Raw genomic sequence first — 19,779 nt, 5'->3', positions numbered from 1 at the left:
TCAGTCATTCAGTTAGACTACAGACTGGGAAGAGATACAGACTGGGAAAATTCAGCCAAAGGAGCTTGAGAGAAATGCAAATGCTAAGATGACTCAGTGGGCTGTTTTCCCTGGAAGGCCTGGGGACCAAACAAGAAGCAATGTGTCAACCCTTTGTCTCTCTGTTAGTCTACTTCTAAGAGTAGCTTCTAAGGAAATGATGAGTGATGTATTCAGAGATTTCACTCTGAGGATGCCTAAATGCTGAACATTGGAAGCAACCCAGATGATGTCCAAAAGGAGGTTGAATAAATATAATTCACCTATATGATAGACTATTGCATAATCTTGACAATGATTATAGCATGTTTTTAATGATGACAATGATTATAGCATGTTTTTCATATTTTTCATTATGAAGAAAAGTATGACATGGGACAAAATGTATGAAAAACATGCTATAATAAACAGATTAAAATTTCAATAAGGAAACTTTGTAAACATGGAGGAGAGACCTGGAAGGGCATTAATCAAAATGTTCACTTGGATTATCTTTGAGTAGTGAAATTCCAGGTAGTTTTTCCTTCTTAGAGCTTTGGTGCTGTACATAAAATGTTTTCTGTGAGAATGTAGAATTATTTTTGTAATTAAGCAGTTTAATACAGCAATAAAAACATGATTATTAACAGGTGCCTTGTCGACCCTTTACTCCAAATATTCCTGGTAGTTCTAATCATTTAAAATCTCAATAATTATATATTCTATCATTTTAAATCTAAATATTTCTGATAGGTTTATTCCCCAAAAGGAAATGGTTTTTTGTTTGTTTGTTTCTTTGTTCATTTTTCTGAGACAGGGTCTTGACTGTTTATGCGGTGGCACAATCACAGCTCACTGCAGCTTTGATCTCCTGGGCTCAAGGGATCCTCCCACCTCATTCTCCTGAGTAGCTGAGACTATAGGCTTGTACCACCATTTTTGACTAATTTTTGATTTTTAGTAGAGATGGAGTCTTGTTGTGTTGCCCAGGCTGGTCTCAAACTCCTGGGCTCAAGAGATCTTTTGACTTCAGCCTCCCAAAGTGTTAGGATTACAGGCATGAGCACTGTGCCCAGCTGGAAATGAGGATTTTGATTACAAGGAGTGGATGTGTGTGTGGGAAGAACTGAAGGATGTGAAGCAAGAAGGGATATCAATATAGTAAAGAAGAATGTATAAAAACGAAATCTAATACAGTAATATTAACTACATTTGTCTAGTTTGAAGCTCTGCCTAGGAAATTCCCACTGAGATGTCATACATTCATGTCTCTGAGTGGGGTTGGGTAACAGCCATAAAGGCCAAGCTTGGCCCCTCTCCCCCAAAAGTGGCTGAATCAGAGGTGTGAGAGCATCTCAGACACTAGAGCTGATGTTCAGAAGAGTCAAGTTTCCATCTTAACACCTAGACCCCGTGGTCATAGAGTGGTATCAGTGAATCAGCCCATTAAGAATTTAAGCTTGGCCAGGCATGGTGGCTCATGCCTGTAATCCCAGCACTTTGGGAGGCCGAGGCAGGTGGATCATGAAGTCAAGAGATCGAGACCATCCTAGCCAACATGGTGAAACCCCATCTCTACTAAAAATACAAAAATTAGCTAGGTGTGGTGGTGCGCCTGTACCTGTAATCCCAGCTACTCGAGAAGCTGAGGCAGGAGAATCGCTTGAACCCAGGAGGTGGAGGTTGCAGTGAGCTGAGATTGCACCACTGCACTCCAGCCTGGTGACAGAGCGAGACTCCATCTCAAAAAATAAAAATTAAGCTTGCTTTAAGGAAATACTTGCAGCAGCATTTCTCAGAATAAATTCTGTGCATAGGCATGCTTCATATGAACAGCCAGGGTACAATGAAAAAGACTAGACACTTTTTAAGATGATAGTTGTTGGTTTTTTTTTTTTTTTTTTTTGAGACGAACTCTCACTCTCTCACCATGCTGGAGTGCAGTGGCATGATCTTGGCTCACTGCAACCTCTGCCTCCCAGGTTCAAGTGATTCTCCTCCCTCAGCCTCCCGAGTAGCTGGGACTACAGGCACCTGCCACCATGCCCGGCTAATTTTTGTCTTTTTAGTAGAGATGGTTTCACCATGTTGGCCAGGCTGGTCTTGAACTCCTGACCTCAGGTGATTCAACTGCCTCGGTCTCCCAAAGTGCTGGAATTACAGGCATGAGTCACCACGTCTGGCCAATAGCTATTGTTTTTAATGGAAAATTTATTCACTTAGCAGTGTCTGCATGTCTGATGCCATAAGCTGGAAACTGTTCAAGTTGCTGTGGATACAAAACTGAACAAGAAAGGTGTGAGAACACAGCTATCATTTTGTTAACCTATTTGGTGTATTTTGCCTATTCTTTTTCTATGTGTATATATTTTATATTTTTAAGACTATTTTTGCATCCTGCTGTCCTCATTTAATATCTGAAGCATTTCTGCATGAATATAATTTTTAATGGCTGCATACTATTCAACTATGTGGATATCTCAGTTTTGTAAATCGCTTTCCTGTTCTTGAACAATTGGGTAATTTTGCATCTTAGTAGTGAAAACAGTAATACAAATTTTACCCTCATTTCTAATTATTTCCTTAAGATAGATTCAAACTGGAACTCTGTCAAACAGCATGGGCATTTTTAAGGCTCCTGATGGATAATGGTTCCCTGTGTAGGGAAGCATTCATCTCATTTTACTATCAGTAGCATTGAATATTTTAAAATGCCAATTTAATACGAAATATTGCATTGGTTCAATTTACATTCCTTTGAATAATAGGTGACATTGAGCCAATGTCCACAGTGTCTATTTGTTACACTATTTTTAATGTGCCAAGTACTATATTTTAACTTCTTTTTAGTTATGCAAATGATAGATGAATACATCTCAAAAATTTTGACACTATACGAAGCCCTCTTTGACTGTCTTCTGTCTCTTTCCCTTTCCATCCCTACAGGTACCCACTTTTATCAGTTGAATGTATCTTTGTGGACCTTTTGCTGTACTTAAATGTGTGTGTGCAGATAGGTAAATACATAGATGCACAGTTTATTGGGCTTTAAAAATTAATATTCTATATATTTTGGGGATAAATTTATGGTTTTTAACTCTCCTTATTTTTTCTCCTTGAGATATGGTCTTACTGTGTAGACAAGGCTAGACTCGAACTCCTGGGCTCAAGTGATCCTTCTGCCTTAGCCTCCCAAGTAGCTGGGACTATAGGGATGTGCCACCGCACCCAACTTCCTTTTTTGTTTTTAACCGGTGCGGAGGATATCATATTATATGTAACATGGTTCATTTAACCATGTGTTCATTAGCCATTTCTGTTTTTCTTATGTAATTTACATATGTGCGTATATAAACTTTATATATTTTTATCTGTTTTTTTCCTATTTAAGGCTTAGTGTTTTCCTTATAGATTTATATATGTTCTCTTTTATAATAATAAATTATTATTATTTCCTGAACATAATTAAAAAAAATGTGTGTGTTCACTTACGAATAACAACCTTTAAAAGGTTCTGAAAAGATAAAGCAAAACATCGTATGTAAACAATTGATGATTCAAATAATGTTAGAGAAAGAAGGTCTGAAGCTTCCTATTATTTTCAAGTTCCTATTTTAAAGCTGATCTGATTATCAAACATTTGTTCACTGATCTTTCAGAGTTTCAAGCTGTATTTCTCAACTTACCAATATTCATGAGTGCTTTTGATTCACTGTGCTGAAAACCAGAACAAAGGAAGGACTGTTATATTAAAATCAAAGAAGAAAAATTCATCTTAACAGTATTTTGAATTAAGGGGAAAAAAACCCTTTAATCCTGACTTTTGCCAGTTCCATCACAATTAAAACAAAAAAAGTAAACCTAAAATAAAAGAATTTCTTGGGGGAAAAGCTCTCTCTACTTATTTTTCACCATCTTTGTCAAAGATTTCAATGAGATTGCGTTACTTGTATAATAGTGTTTTTAGAAAAGTTATATGGAAACATTAGTCCACTCAAAATAGAAGAGTATTTAAAAATATTCTATTTTTACTCTACATTAGCTCAGCATTTTTTCCATGAAGATCAATATCTCATCCTTTGGATTTATGCAGTACCTGTCTCATTTATTTGTGAGCATGTTGTGTATGCCCCACCAGACTCGGAGCTCTTAGAATTCATGCCTTACTGTTACTGTTCTTGGCACCTAACTCAGCACTTGATACCTAGTAACTGCACTTGGTGGATTGCTTACGTGAATTGAAGTAATCCCACATTCAAAGAAATCAGCTATCAGTCTATTCTACAGTCATAGAAAGTCTGGGAAATCCAAACCTGATCCATGTAGCAATAAAAAAAGATGGACCACTTTGCCTAGGGCTAAAGACCTAAAAACTACCTTCCAAATCATGAATTTTGCGGAGGATTGTATAGGCAACTCATAAACCAAAGTCTTTTAGCAATTTTAGGGCTTTAAGAAAAATAATTTGACTTGATGCAAGGTTAACAACAGTAAGTCCTCACTTAATGTCATCGATAGGTTCTTGGAAACTGTCATTCTTAAGAGAAACAACATGTTAAGAAACCAGTTTTCTCATGGGCTAATTGATATAAATAAGAGTTAAGTTCCTATGGCATATTTCTGACCACAAAAACATCACCAAACTTCTAAATAAGGACAAAACACTTCTAATATTAAAAATTGAGATGGATATGAACTATACTTATGCTTAAGAAAAATTGATACAAACAAGTAAGATAATTATTTATCCAGTTATTCTAGTTCAGGGTCTTTGGTGAGAGAGCCTATCCTAGCAGCTCAGGGCACAAGGTGGGAACCCATTCTGGACAGGACATCATCCCATCACAGGACACACACACACACACACACACACACAGTCTCATTCAGACTGCGACCATGGAGACATGCCAAGGAACCTAAGGGACATATCTCTGGGAACTGGATAAGAAACCAGAGTACCTGAGAAAACCCATGCAGACATGGGAAGAACTTGCGGACTCCACACGGATGGTGACCCTGACCAGGAACCAATTTTTCTTCTCATCAGTGTTAAAACAAAGTTGAATTAAACAGTGTTATTCAAGGACCTTCTGTGTACATATGAATGTAAATAATTCAATCCCAAGCCAGAATTTGGTCTCAGAATCTGGGTTGCAGTCCTGGCTTGACCACTTGCATGCTGGTTACTGACCATTCTCTCTGAACTTTATCTGTAAGTGTCTTATCTGTAAGATGAGATTAGTCCCTGCCTTTTCATGCTATTGCTTGGATTAAAGCTATCTGGCATATCCCAAATTTTTAGTAGGTGGAGATGGTGGTATTGGTATAGGTAGTATACCTTCCAAGCATGTATTCAGGCAGTGGGCAGGTAGGGAAGGTGGGCAACTTGCTGCAGCAGAGAGGAGGAAGAAGTTCAGACCATTGGGTAGGATGAGTGGATCCAACCCCTTTGTAGGGCAGGTGGTGGAGTGGGCAGATAAAGAGCCAAGCCCTAGTTTGAGTGACATTGTGGGGATTCAAGAAGACTTTTGTCACGTGTGTAGTGCAGTGGCTAGCTCTTACCTCTGGTTCAGTACCAACCATGCTAACAGACCTGTAGAGTACCAGCTTGTGGGTGATTATGTACCAAACACTTGTATCACGTTTATTGAACAGTGTGCTCTAAGTCACTTTGAAATGAATAGGATGCATAAAGGCAAGGGAATTTATAAAAAAAAAACAAGTAAACATGTATGGCACTTCCTCGAACAGATAGAATAGCTTTTTACTGTTAAGGAAAGTAAAAGTTGAGCAGAGAGTAAGGTACTAACAGGTAGTCTACACATGTATATTCCATTTAAAATATGAAACCTATGAGCACACATGGGTGATAGCAAGATTTTCACTGATAACAAGCTTCAGATCAATCAGGTGGTGGCACTGAGGTATAAATGGTGCCTGCCCTAGCTAAGGGAGATTACGACTTTCTGAATAGTGAAGTAGTTGTTGAATTTTTAGAAAACCTTTTATTTCTGTTTTTTTTCTGGGATTGTCCTGTATAAAAGACCACATCCAAATGGTTTTCCTAGAAGGTCCTGTGTTAGGGACCATCCTGTTTGTGAAACCTCCCTGCTCAATATGTTTTCAGTCATCTTATCTAGTACTTTTTAACTTGAAATAAGAAAAAGGTGTTTATTTCTACATTTTCAGTGCCTCCCCTTCCAGTATCCTTTTCCCTGAGGCACATTTTAGTATTATCCTCATAGATTTTTAATGAAAATAGAAGAAACCACATTGCACTTGCATGTATTATATAAACTATTGTTAAAAAAGAGGACGCAGTGGTTCATGCCTGTAATCCCAGTGCTTTGAGAGGCTGAGGCGGGAGCAGTGCTTGAGGCCAGGAGTTTGAGACCAGCTTGGGTAACACAGCAAGACCCTGTCAGCACAGAAAAAAAAAAAATAGCCAGATGTGGTGGCACATACGTGTAGTCTTAGCTACTTGGGAGGCTGAGGCGGGAGGATCGCTTGGAGCCCAGGAATTCAAGCCTACAGTGACCTATAATTGCGCTAACTGCACTTCAGCCTGGGGGACACAGTGAGACCCTGTCTCTAAAAGAAGAAGATTCTGCTTCTCAGTACTTCGGAGGAAAGCCCTTTTATATGTTTTCCTTTGATTAGAATTATATGGCTTGCCCATTTCCCTTTCTGTCCCATCAGAAATTTAGAAATAATTTTAATGTTCAGTCACACTGACAGCATTATCAAGTTATTTTTTAATCATGTAATGAAATGAACTGCTAATGATGGTGTTAGAAAATTTTAGAAAAATATCCATTTGGCTGCGTCTTTAAGATTTTTGGATAGAAAAGCACATACAGTTTAATTGACTATAAGAAGGCCGGGAATTTTGGAGGAAACACCAGGGCCAAAAAAATTCTGATGAAGCTCATCTAAAATAATTAAATTATGTGTTAACAGGGTGGCTGATTATTAGTTTGTGGAAACTTCTTATTTAAGGCAATGTGCAGGTTTTCAGGAGATGGGATGATGATTGAGAAAGACGGTAGCTATTTAGGAGTATTTAGTATACAGAGGGCCTGTGGTGCTTTTTCGCTTTAAAGGAAATAGTGAAGATTGGACGAGGAAATTGCAAAGAATATTGGAGGAAAGAAAACTCCTTTTTTATGGTGTGGGATTTTTTATGTAAGCAGTGTTAGTCATTCCCTCCTCTGGGTCCTCCAGTACATGGTTCTCCTTTGCCAAAAGCACCAATTGTATGGTACAGTATGGTAATTATTTGTTTAGAGTCTGTCCCTCCATTCAGCCATTGTTGGCCCAGCCTTGTTCTTCTTTGTTTCTGCTGTGTCAAGCACAATGCTACGATAAATTTTTGCATATATGATTCATATTTCTGAAATAGTCGATTAGATGGCATTTTTACACCTGTAAGTATTTAATAATATTGGCAAATATTTTGAATAGTCAAAGGGAATAGGGAGGCATTTTTCACCCCCAAAGTGTAAGATGTACTTATTCAAAAAAAGTTCAGAAAATCGAACCTCCTGTAATTCCACGTTTTCTATGACTATTAAGTTCCAAAGAGCAGTTGAATAATAAGTAATCCTCCTCGGGCAGCCCCTCACACCTTTTTCCTCTGCATTTTGTATTATGGCTGAGTGTGAACATCCATCCATGTTTATTGAAGGCCTAAGTTTACCTAGCAGTGTATTGTGGTAAGGATACAGTAGTCTCCAAAATATGGACTCTGCCGTTTCAGGGATGGCAATTACAGTCTGGAAGTATTAGAGGCAGAGTTGAGTCTTAGAATTTACATAGTGAACTTCCTTGCTGCCTTCTTTTTTCTTAAGGACAGGTGACACATAGAAAACCATAAACAAAAATGTTTACAAGTAATTGATTCAAATATTGGTGGTAAGCATGTTCGTCTATCAACAAAATCAGAAATGGATCTTTGGCTTTACCTTTTCCTGCTGTATCCACACTTACCCGAAACACATACACATACCTTGTCTAATGCCATTGATGTTCCTTTGTTTTCCCCATGTTCCAGCTGTAGGAACCAATGTATTGCTGTGGAAATATAGTCACTTTTGGATAGCTATGGCAATTTGTAAATTACCCATCTCTGACAATGTTTCCAAGGGACATTCTGACTGAACTGGATGATGGAATGAGATTTCTAGTAGTATGTCACTTTGACCAGTGGCATATCACAACCTCCCAGTCAGTGATTTAGGCTTCTTCTTCTTCTTTTTTTGGAAACAGGGTCTTGCTCTGTTGCAATCATGGCTCATTGCAGCCTCAACCTCCTGGGCTCAAGCTATTCTCTCACCTCAGCCTGACTAGTTTTTATTTTTTTGTAGAGACAGAGGTCTCCCTATTTTGCCCAGGCTGGTCTAGGCCTCCTGGGCTCAAGCGATCCTTTCACCTTGGCTTCCCAAAGTGCTGGAATTACAGGTGTGAGCTACCACCCAGCCTAGGCTTCTTTAAAACACAATATGTGCAATGGGGATTTAGACATTGATAATATTGGGATGTTTCTTGATGAAATTCTGATTGGTGCCAAGGAAATGCTTTGTGGAATGGCTATGTTTCTGACTGCCTCACTGGTAAGTCTTTTGGTTTTAAGCAATAGTCTCTGCTGTGTATTGGTAGTGTGACCTGGAGTCAATCATTTAACCTCTGAGAGGCTCAGAATCCTAATCTGTAAAATCAGTATCATTTGACAAACCCCTGAGTGGTTTTTGAAGATTGAGTAAAATCTGCATTGTACCTGTTACAGGACTGAGGACAGAGTCATCCCTCAATACACAACTGCTCTTATCTCATAAGATGAAAGAATTTTTTTATTCTCTAGCATTTTGAAACACAGATTTATCATACTTTTTGGGCTCTACTAATTCATACTTATTGATATCATAATGAATCCACAATGTATTTCAAATCCTGTAAGTTGCATACTTTTTGGTTTATAGACTGATATTGTGTACTTGGTACTCTTAAATATTACTTAGGAATGAATCTTGAAGCAAAATAGCAACAACAATTTATTTATTTAGTATTTTTATTATTTTATTTATTTAGTACTTAGAGCCATGTCCTACAACTAAACTCTTTCATAAATTTTCTCATTTAATCCTTACAATGAGGATATTGAAGAGACAGGTCAAGTAATTTATTTGTTGAAGACCACAGAGCTGTTGTTGGAGGACCTGCCAATCAAATCCAGGCATGTCTGACTTCTAAGCCCATATTCTTAGCCCTCTTCTTTCCCTGCAGCATGTGTTAAATAACTGAGAAGGTGGCTCTTCAAGGTGACAGACACAAGTGTTTTTTGGATGACTTTCAGTCTGGGTTGCTACGGTGTGCTTAAACACATCATTTTGTAGTTAAAGGCCTCTTCTTCTTCCTGTTATGTGTCAAGATAGCACAAGTAACCCACAAACACCACACTTTATTTGTGTTCCTACTGGGCCCTTATTGTAGTCTGTTCTCACTCTAGTTCTTAGCGGACACGTCTAGGGAGAGGCAGTGTATCAAGTGGCTAGGAGCCTAAGACTATGAAACTGGATAGCCAGGAGCTGAATCTCAGCTCTGCCAATTACAGGCTGTGCAACCGAGAGCAAGTTATATTTTCTCTCTGTGCCTCAGTTTCTCATCTGTAAATTAGGGATAGTAAGTAATACTTTAAAGGGTTATTTTGAGGATTAAAAGAGTAAATATATATGTTTATAAGTGTGTGCATGAACACATACACACACGTTGCTTGCAGCACTGCCTGGCATATGGGGAATATTCCACAAGTGTTTGTGATTAACAATAAGGTGATGATGTCCTTTGAGCAATGCTATGGGCTGTGCCATTTTCATTTTGACTTTCCCCATAGAGGCCTACCCCAGTGCTCCATGCGTGATGGGCATGCCATCAATGTCTACTTAGGGAGTGGATGGCTGTGGATGGGCTGTGTGGTTGAACACGTGGCCAGTTCTTTTTCTTTTCTTTTTTCTTTTTCTTTTTTTTTTTTTTTTTTGAGACAGAGCCTTACTCTGTCACCCAGCTGGAGTGCAGTGGCACAATCTCGGCTCACTGCAACCTCCACCTCACAGGTTCAAGCGATTCTCCTGCCTCAGCCTCCCAAGTAGCTGGGACTACAGTCACATGCCACCACGCCCAGCTAATTTTTGTAGTTTTAGTAGAGACAGGGTTTCACAATGTTGGCCAGGATGGTCTTGATCTCTTGACCTCGTGATCCACCTGCCCCGGCCTCCCAGAGTGCTATGATTACAGGCGTGAGCCACCATGCCCGGCCAGCCAGTTCTTTTTCATCTTGAAGTTACATTACTCTCATTGACCTAAACACCCTCTCTTGCCTTTAACAGAATCAGGGATTCAATAACAGGAAGAAGTTGACCCACGTAAAGTTAAAATTATTTGCCAGTAATAATAGCTAACATTTATGAAGTGCTTGCTACATGATAGGCACAGGGTAAATAAGATTAACTTAACTGAATCCTTTCTCAAACCTCATAAAGCAGTTGTTATTCTATTTTGTAAGTGTAAGTTTAATTTGCATTGGTCTTATCCCTGTAGTCAAGAGGTTGTGCATTGAAACAGGGAGATTGTGTGTCTATATGGTTTAGCTCTGTGTCCACACCCAAATCTCATGTCGATTTGTAATCCCCATGTGTCAGGGGAGGGACCTGGTGGGAGATGATTGGATCACGGGGGCAGATTTCCCCCATGCTGTTCTCATGACAGTGAGTTCTCATGACATCTGATGGTTTGAAAGTGTGGCACTTCCCCCACCGACCACCCCCTCCTGCTGCCATTAGAAGAAGGTGCTTGTTTCCCCTTCGCCTTCTGCTGTGATTGTAAGTTTCCTGAGGCCTTCCAGTTATGCTTACTGTTAAGCCGATGGAACTGTGAGTCAGTTAAACCTGTTTTCTTTATAAATTACCTAGTCTCAGGTAGTTTTCATAGCACTTTGAGAACGGACTAATACACATGTGAATCCCACAGCACTAACAGAGCTGGGCTTCCCCTCAGGCCTCCCTGAGTGACTTTTGGCCTGTAACAAAGCACTCAATAAATGGTTGTATTATTGATTATTATCGCAACTTCTGAGGCAAAAATCACATATTCTACAGGAATACCAATTTGAGAGTTCTACGTTTTAATAATTAACATAGCAACCTTTGACATGGGTATACAAACTACAGACTCCTTAGTTAAAATTTCTTGCTTTCGAGAAAGTCACTGTCTTAAAGCTGAAATTCTTATGCTTTAGGCTAAAGTTGTTTTCACTGCTCTATCTTTGGTGGAAATGGAAAAATGCTATCCATTGCTCATAGCAGAGTAGTGCTTAAAATGATGGTAAGTGGTACAGTCTCCCTTGTTTTCCCTAGACAAAACTTTCTCTGGGAATTTCATACCTCAAATTAGGTTTCAGTGATCTTTACTTTTCTACTTTTGATTCTTTTCTGTTTTTCAATTTTCCTGAGAAGTGTAGAGCCCAGCATTGATAACTTTGACTGTGCTTGATTTTTATTTTGAAGTGAGGTTAAGATCTTCACAATCAAGGTCCAAGAGACCAAGCATCTCGGTCTCTACCAGTGAAGAAGGGTAACCTGCTTGAGTGGTGCCTGTACTGAAATATTGATTCTCTCTGCCTTGCTCTTCATGAGGCTGTCTGGGTGGCATTTGGAAGGAGCACGTCATCAGCATTCCTGTTCATGCCTCCTTTACACCCCACCTTTGCAATCTAGAGCCAGAAACAGGCATATTGGGTCTGTGGCACACAGGGCCCAGATGGGGTACAACATAATTTTTCCTATTCACTAATCTTCACTCATTCAATTTGTGTAGGAGCCAACATGTAACTGCAATAGAGGATGCTATTTGTTACCCAGTATAAGAACTTCTTGAGGATGGAATTGATTTAATTATTCAAATATTCCAGATTATTTCCTCTGAGAGCTCTTCTTAATCTTTGACTTAATGCTTTTTCTCTAATCCCTACTAAGAAAATTCTTTCCTATTTCCGCCACTTCTTTTAAACATTATTTTTGCTTGAGCCACGTGTATATTACTTGATTCTTAGAAATTGCTGATCACCCTGTCTTGGTAAAATATTTTGGTCTTTATTATGGGCATTATAGTTGATGTTAGTTTATAGGTCTCTTTTTGCACCCTCTTCTGAAGGATTCTGATGAGTTACTCTCATCTTATTTTTGCCCTTTCAGTGTTGTCATAGGGTCACCATTGACATTCTGGGCCTTTTGCCTGGAAGTACCTATTATGCTGTTAATTTTCCAACTAATTATGTTTCATGCTGTTTGTAATGAAAAGCCTATGAGCTCTGTGGCTCCACCACTCCCCAGCTGCGTGACATTGGGACGCTGTGTAGTCTTTCTTCATGTTTGCTCATCTGTAAATGGGCTGATAATAATAAATATCACCTACTTTACAGGCTTAGTAGTAGCACTAAATAAGATCATACATGTTAAGTGCCCATCCATGCTTAGCATATCGAAGGCACTCAGTTAAGTTTATTTATTATAAAGGTGAGCATAGGGCTGGGGCACTAACCCAGCTTTGAATGGTGATCATGAAAAAATTTTCAGAGTTAGTCAAGAGAAGAAAGGAGGAAAAGAGTATTTCATGAAGGGGAATGGCTACAAGTTTTTCACTAGTGATGGAGCATAAAGTGTTAAGAGACGAAATGGTAAGGGGTACTGGGAGCAGTTCATGGAGGTCTTGTTTTATCAAGCCCAGAGGCTCAGACTGCATTCCTGGGAAATGGGTCGCACAGTAGAATTTGTACCTCATTGGGGTGCTGGACACATGCAGAACTTGAGGAAACAGAATTCAACAAGGTCTACAGGAGACACTGTGATCTGTGAAAAGACTGTTCTAAGAGCCCCAAGAATATTAGGAATGCCTGGACAGTGAGGGGTACAAAAAGACAATAAAGCATTTTGTTTACATCAGGTGCTCTCTTTTAAGATCTAGGGGACCTGAAGTAGAACCAAAGAAAGGTATAACTTGTCATGCATTGATTCCTTTTGAGAAAATGAATTAGATGAGCTGAAATGTGGATTTCTAATATGAAGAAATTCTGCCCAAGAAGTAGCAAGAGGGTGTCCCACATTTCAGTCTGCAAACAGTGTGTTTGGAATGCTGCGTGTGTGTGTGAGCATCTGCACGCATGTGTGCCATGAGCACAAATCTACTGGCTTGTGCAGGGAAAGACTTGTTCTCCATTTTCCTGTGATTACAAAATCATCTTTTCTCACAGTATTTGATAAAATATTATTCTTCGTTGCTGGTTTTCTTTTGATTAGCTTTGTATCTGGGGTTGCAAGTTTTATTTTTGACTGTTTATTTTCTAATTATTTTCTCAGCAGTGGTTATAAGTAGACCTGGAAATACACCAGAAAATGATTTATATGAAAAGGATTCTTTTCTCCATCCCTAAGAACATGCACATAAACAAGAGAAATTAAGAAGAGCAACTAACTTTCATTACTTTGGATAGGCTCTACTGCTTTGTTATGCCAGTAGGAGGAAGAGTTGTGGAAATAAATGTAAATGCATGTTAGGGTGATAGCCAGCTGGCTATCTGAAGTGAGCTTTTTGGAAGAAACAGGGACATTTCCATGTCATTTGTTTGCAATTGCCTCACCAATAGAGAACATTTTTCTTGCTACAGTGTTATGCTTAAAGTAAGCACATACATTTGTAAGAAACAGACTGTTAGAAAGTGAGTTTCTTTGAAATGTTTAAGTAAAGAGCATTTATTATACATTGAAAGTATTTGAGTCTTAACCCTTCCCAGTAGAGCAGACCTGTCTTCCTCAATCATCATTTACTATTAAAGGCATAAAGAGAAAAAGAGAGAAGTAATGGGTGCTGCTCTTGCCTCCTAAGGTAAACAGCTAGAAAACAGGACTACTATCTATGAGGCAGTGGTTTTCAGGCAGTGAATAGCAGGCATCCAGAACTGTGATCCTTGAGAGAAGAGAATCACAAGAGGGGGACTCACATTTGCCCTGGTTTCCTGCTTGAACACTTTCCCCGCTGTGATATAGGGAGGTGAACTCTAGCAGAGCATGGTGATCTCATAGCATTGAGAGAGCAGAGATTGGAGTTTAAGGCTGCTGAAGAGGCTGGGATTTGTATGGCAGGGTACTGAAGAGGAGGGAGCTACTTGAGGGGTGAGGCCCGGCAGAGAGCAGCTGCTGCTAGGCTAAGAACAGAATGGCGGTACCAGAGGTCATGTATTACTGAGAAAGATTGGGTTTCTGGCCTAGCCAAGGTGAAGAGACCTTGCTGAATACCTTAGCCATTCTACTGAGACATCACATAGCCATTCTGTTGAGACATCACATCCTAGGAATAAAGACCATCCATACCTTACAGTAAGGGCCATAAGCTTGGACTAAGGACATAAGTGAAATAGACTCATCTTAACCAAGTGTAAAATGAAGCCTGGCAGGATCAAGAGGACCCACCAGTAATTTAGCTGCCACTGGAGCCAAACTGAACACCCTCCAATTGTTTACCTTATAATGGAAAGAAGCATGCAAAGTAACAGGGGATTGTGACCCATATTCAAAATAATAATCAATAGATATGAACAATGACTATAAAAGTGGGTAATACCAGATTTTGGTCTCTAACAGCATTCTCCTTGGAAAGGAACCAGTGGTTTTGGGAGAATTGACAGGATCCAAGTTAGAGACAGGGTAGACACAAGATGAGCCCATAACAATTTTTTTTAAAATATCAGAAAGTAAGGAAATAAAAGTAAGAAAATATTTTTAAAAGATGGAGTATGTCACAGGGATACAGGAGCCAGCTTGAAGGGCTTCCCACTGGCTAAGTCTGAGACAGTTGGAGCACCAAAATACTTAAGTACAAGGTTAAATTATAAGTCATTGAAAAAATAGGACTTCATGTATCTCAGGTGATCATAAATAGATATATTGGTAAACAATGTATAATGCTGAGTAATGAATGATAATATGGAGGGATTGCTGGAGTTGGAAAAGTCAGCATGTTGCAGCCATCACAGTATAAAGTTTTTATCAGGCAGACATCACTAATGGATGCTAAATCTAGGGGGAAGTTTTGATGGGGGACAAGATATTTGCATGGTCTTAAAGTGTCTTCCCACAGATTACTTGTTAGCTGCAAGGGAAAAAGTAGTAATTTTTCATTGGAAAAGTTGGACAACACCTTGGCTGGGTGATCAAAATTAACATAACCAAGCTGGGGCAGATAGACTTTTTGTGCCTTTAGATGTGATATCCAGAGAAGAAAATATCACTTTTGTAGTTTTCTGAGAATGCAGAAAACTACATGACGATTCTGTACTGAATCATCAGGAATCACCTGAGGAAACATCATGAAAGTCAAAATAGAAATGTTCTATTAATATAAAAAGGGGGAGAGGCTATATTCTTCTAAAGTGTCAGTGTCATAAAAGACAAAGGAAAGCTGGTGTGGTTCAGGTGAAAGGAAGCTAAAGAGTAATGGCAGCTAAATGCAGTATCTGACCCTGGACTGGATCTGAATCGGAGGAAAGAGAAAAACTATAAAGGGCATTATTGGGTTAACTGAATATAGCAGTAGATTAAAGTATTATATAAATTTTAAATTTACTAAGGCTGATAACTATATTGTGGTTATGTAAGAGAATATTCTTAGGAAATAAATTCTGAAGTATTTAGAGGTAAAATGCTGTGTTGTATTGAACTTATCTCCTTATGGCTCAGAAAAAAAGTCAAATGAATGAATGGACAGTGAGTGAATGGTTAAATAAATGGGTTAAATGTTGATAATAAGTGAATCTGGGTGAAAAGTACCTGGATACTTTTGTACTATTATTATTCTACAACTCTTCTGTAAGCTTGAAATTATTTCCAAATACAAAAATTTAAAGGCCAGTTATGGTAGTTCATACCTGTAATCCCAGCACTTTGGAAGGCTGAGGTGGGAAGATCACTTGAGTCCAAGATTTCGAGACCAGCCTGGGCAACATAGCAAGACCCCATCTCTACTAAAAAAAAAAATCAACTGGGCATGGTGGCATGCACTTGAAGGCCTAGCTGTTTGGGAGGCTGAGGTGGGAGGATTGCTTCAGCCCATGGACTGCAGTGAGCCATGATTGTGCCACTGCACTCAGCCTGAGACTCTGTCTCAAAGAACAAAAAAAGAAAAAAAATTAAAACAAAAAATCCCAGCAAGTATAACTATGATTTAAAGAGAAAAGTAGAGTATGCAGAAAGGATAAGGTATTTCTTAACTACCTTTGTGTGGATTTTCTACCTTTTGGGTTGTCTGTGGTAAATACATTAATCCTATTGCAGTGTTGGTCACTTAGCATGCAAAGTCATTCTATCTCTGTTGGCTAAGAAAGCATATCTATGCAGGAAGAAATAATAAATATTGCTGTTCAAGTTGAAACTATTATGTTATATGGTGTCGTGGAAGAGTTTGGAGCAAGGGTTGGTAGAGCTGGGCACTGATTTCTTCTTTGACACTTGGTGGCTGAGTGATTGGGGGAAAGTTCCCCAACCTTTGGGAACTTCAGCTGCTGCATTTTAAAATGGTGCTTGTCTGTTCTCAAGATCTTATGGCTCCAATGAGAAAATGCATGTGAAAGCTGTTTGTAAATAATACTGATTTCTTCTGCAAACATTAAGTTACTATTAATAAGACATTAATAGTTATTTTTGAGATGGGGTCTTGCTGTGTTGCCCAGGCTAGAGTGCAATCACGGCTCACTGCAGCCTCCACCTCCCATTCTCAAGTGATCCTTTTACCTGAGCCTACCGAGTAGCTGGGACCACAGGTAAATACCACCACATCTGGCTATTTTAAAAATTCTTTGTAGAGAAAAGGTCTTGCTATATTGCCCAGGCTGGTCTCAAACTCCTGGGCTCAAGTGATCCTCCCACCTCAGCCTCCCAAAGTGCTGAGATTACAGGTGTGAGCCACTGCGCCCTGCCCCTATTAATAGTTTTAGTTAAAATGGCTTAGACTGAGGTAGAGAGTTTCCTTAATCCAGGTGGCCCTTATTTCTCTCACAAATCAAGTTTTTAATTGATTTGATTATATGAGAGAGTTTCTTTTCCAAGTGGGCCCTTTTGTTCCTTCTGGTTGCTTCCTTCCTTATTTTCTGCCCTTATTATTCCAGGTAAAGCTTCAGTGACTGAAGGGGTGTGGACTTTTTGAATTTCAAGAACAGTAAAGTTGGAACACAGCAGAGGGTTGTAATAAAAAATAATACAGGTAAGTCAGAATCAGCATTTCACCCATTCTCAAAGAACTCATGGTTCTGAAGTTCCTTGTAATCACTCTTGCTTTGTTCTGAGATTGTGTGTGAGGCTCTGATGGCATATAAGGGGATCTTCCAGGCCTTTGTGGTGCCCAAGGGTAAAATTAGCCAACAAACGGCCAGTGTGGTTTGGGAAAAGTAGGAAACACACTTGAAGAGGCCAGCTCCCCCATTGGAGAAGGCAAGCAGTCTGGGCCGGGGTGGCAGAAATGCGTAAAGCAAAGGCCACAGGAAACAGTGTCAGCCTGAGTCTCTGGAAATGACAGAAAAGGATGCTGCTGAATTTGAAGTCACATAAACCAGGTAGGAAAGGTTCTAGGATAATGTTAGTTGGGGGCATGCCTTTTCCCTTAATCTGGAATTGCTTTTGATGGAGGCTTTCATCCTGGAAGATCACAGTTACCAGGTCTGCCTTCTTCTCTGGAGTTGAACAGGTAAGTCCAGTGCTGCTCAGAGTGCTAATCTGAGATGAAATAAAGAGCTTGACCTAGAACTTAAAAGTTAGATGAATGAAACAGTGTCTCTAGTGTTATCGTTGATTCTGTTTCTATGTTCTATTTCTGTGTCTGTATATATGTTGATTACTATGTCTGTATATATAATCTCCAAACAATATATTGCTTAGCTTTAATTTTAAGCTTGAACAGAATGGTATATTGCATGTAGTGTTCTGCAGCTTGCATTTTTTTTTTGCCCTGTTATGTTGTAAGATTTACTTGTTGCGTGTAATGGTAGTAAATTAAGTTTTCTGGTTAAGTTAAATTCTATGGCAAGAATTGATCACAGTTTATCTATTGTCTCCCTTCCCTCCAATCTTTGGTACTTTGTTGCCCCGCTAGTGGGTGTAAAATAGTATATCATTGTCATCTTTATTTGCATTTTCCTGATTAATAGTGCGATTGAACATCTTTGATATCCTTTGGAGAACAGAGTGCATAATTTTAATGTAGACAAAAATTTCAGTCTTTTTTTGTATAGCGAATGGAGCTTGTTTCTTTGTTTGTTTTTTGAAACATAGTCTAAAAAATTTGAAACTGTTTATATGGCACAAGTATTTTCATTGTGGCGGGGTGTGGTGGCTCATGCCTGTAATCCCAGAACTTTGGGAGGCTGAGGCAGGCAGATCACCTAAGGCCAGGAGTTCGAGACCAGCCTGACCAACATGGTGTCTCTACTAAAAATATAAAAATTAGCCGGGCATGGTGTCACGTGCCTGTAATCTCAGCTACTAGGGAGGCTGAGGCACGAGAATCACTTGAACCCGGGAGGTGGAGGTTGCAATGAGCCAAGATCACACCATTGCACTCCAGCCTGGGTGACAAGAGCGAAACACCATCTCAAAAACAAACAAACAAACAAACAAACTAAAAACATTTTTATTGCTAATCTTTGTTTTTTCTTTTCTTTTGAGTTGAACTTCTTGTTGGTTTATATTCTTATTCAATTTTTCTTTCTCTGCTGATTTGGAAATTATAACTTGTATTTCTGTTCTTCTAATGATTATCCTGAAAATATACTGTGCACACATAGAAGTTTTAAAGTCAGTCAGTATTTAAGGTATTCGAATCCCCTTCTGGAATAATACAAAACTCATAGTACACCTAATGAAGACTCCCTCCTTCTGTACATAGATGTTCTTTTCAGCATATCAGTTTTATTATTTGTTTTACCATACAAATTAGTAAATTTTATTGTACAGAGATGGTATTTGTTTGACTTTATATGCTAATCATTTCTTATTCCTCTTCCTTTCTTCTATCCTTACATTTCCTCTGATGAGATTTAGCTTCTTCAGAATTTTTTCTTTTCCTGAGAATCTTTTGGTGGTAACTTCTCTCAATTTTGGTTTCTGAAATGTCTTTATTTCACTCTTACAGTTCTTAGTTGATAGTTATTTTTTTTCCCAGTGTTGTGAACATACTGTTCCATTGTCCATAGCTTTCATTTTTGCTGTCAGGACATCTGTTTATCTTTCACTTGCTATTTTTTTAGTAGAAGATTTGACTTACTCTAAGTTTGTTTATTTGTCTTTGGTGTTCAGCAGTTTCATTACAATGTGTCTATTTAGAGCTTTCTTTTAAGAATTCTGTTTATATTTTTCGTGTTTCATGTATCTATCCATTTATTTCATTTATCCACTCTAAATATTTTTCAGCTCTCAATGCTTTGAATGCTGCCATTTCTCCATTCTCTCTATCATCTCCTTCTGGTTTTGATTAAATGGAGGTTAGAACTTCTCTTTTTATCCTTTATGTCTCTTCATTTCTGTTCAGTATTTTCTTTCTCATTTTTCTCTGCTTTATTCTGTAATTTAAGATTTAGCTTTTAGGCCGGGCGCGGTGGCTCGTGCCTGTAATCCCAGCACTTTGGGAGGCCGAGGCGGGTGGATCATGAGGTCAGGAGTTCGAGACCAG

At 38.9% G+C, this 19,779-nt stretch overlaps 1 protein-coding gene across 18 annotated transcripts in view; it reads left to right on the top strand.

Annotated features, from left to right (window-relative positions):
* The window catches only part of SGMS1 (sphingomyelin synthase 1), a 323,691-nt gene that overhangs the window by 89,907 nt on the left and 214,005 nt on the right, over positions 1–19,779 (top strand). For 17 of the 18 annotated variants that reach the window (XM_054437158.2, XM_054437161.1, XM_054437165.1 and 14 more), the window contains exon 3: positions 17,225–17,319. The exons of the other annotated variant lie outside the window; for it this stretch is intronic. The gene's annotated coding sequence lies outside the window, so the exon portion shown is untranslated. The remainder of the gene's footprint in view (positions 1–17,224; positions 17,320–19,779) is intronic. 18 annotated transcript variants of the gene reach the window in all.

This window comes from Pongo pygmaeus, chromosome 8 (genome assembly GCF_028885625.2).
Source record: "Pongo pygmaeus isolate AG05252 chromosome 8, NHGRI_mPonPyg2-v2.0_pri, whole genome shotgun sequence".
In the NCBI taxonomy this organism is placed as follows: domain Eukaryota; kingdom Metazoa; phylum Chordata; class Mammalia; order Primates; family Hominidae; genus Pongo; species Pongo pygmaeus.
Note: the sequence above shows the minus strand (reverse complement) of the source record. Positions and strands in the feature narration are given on the sequence as shown.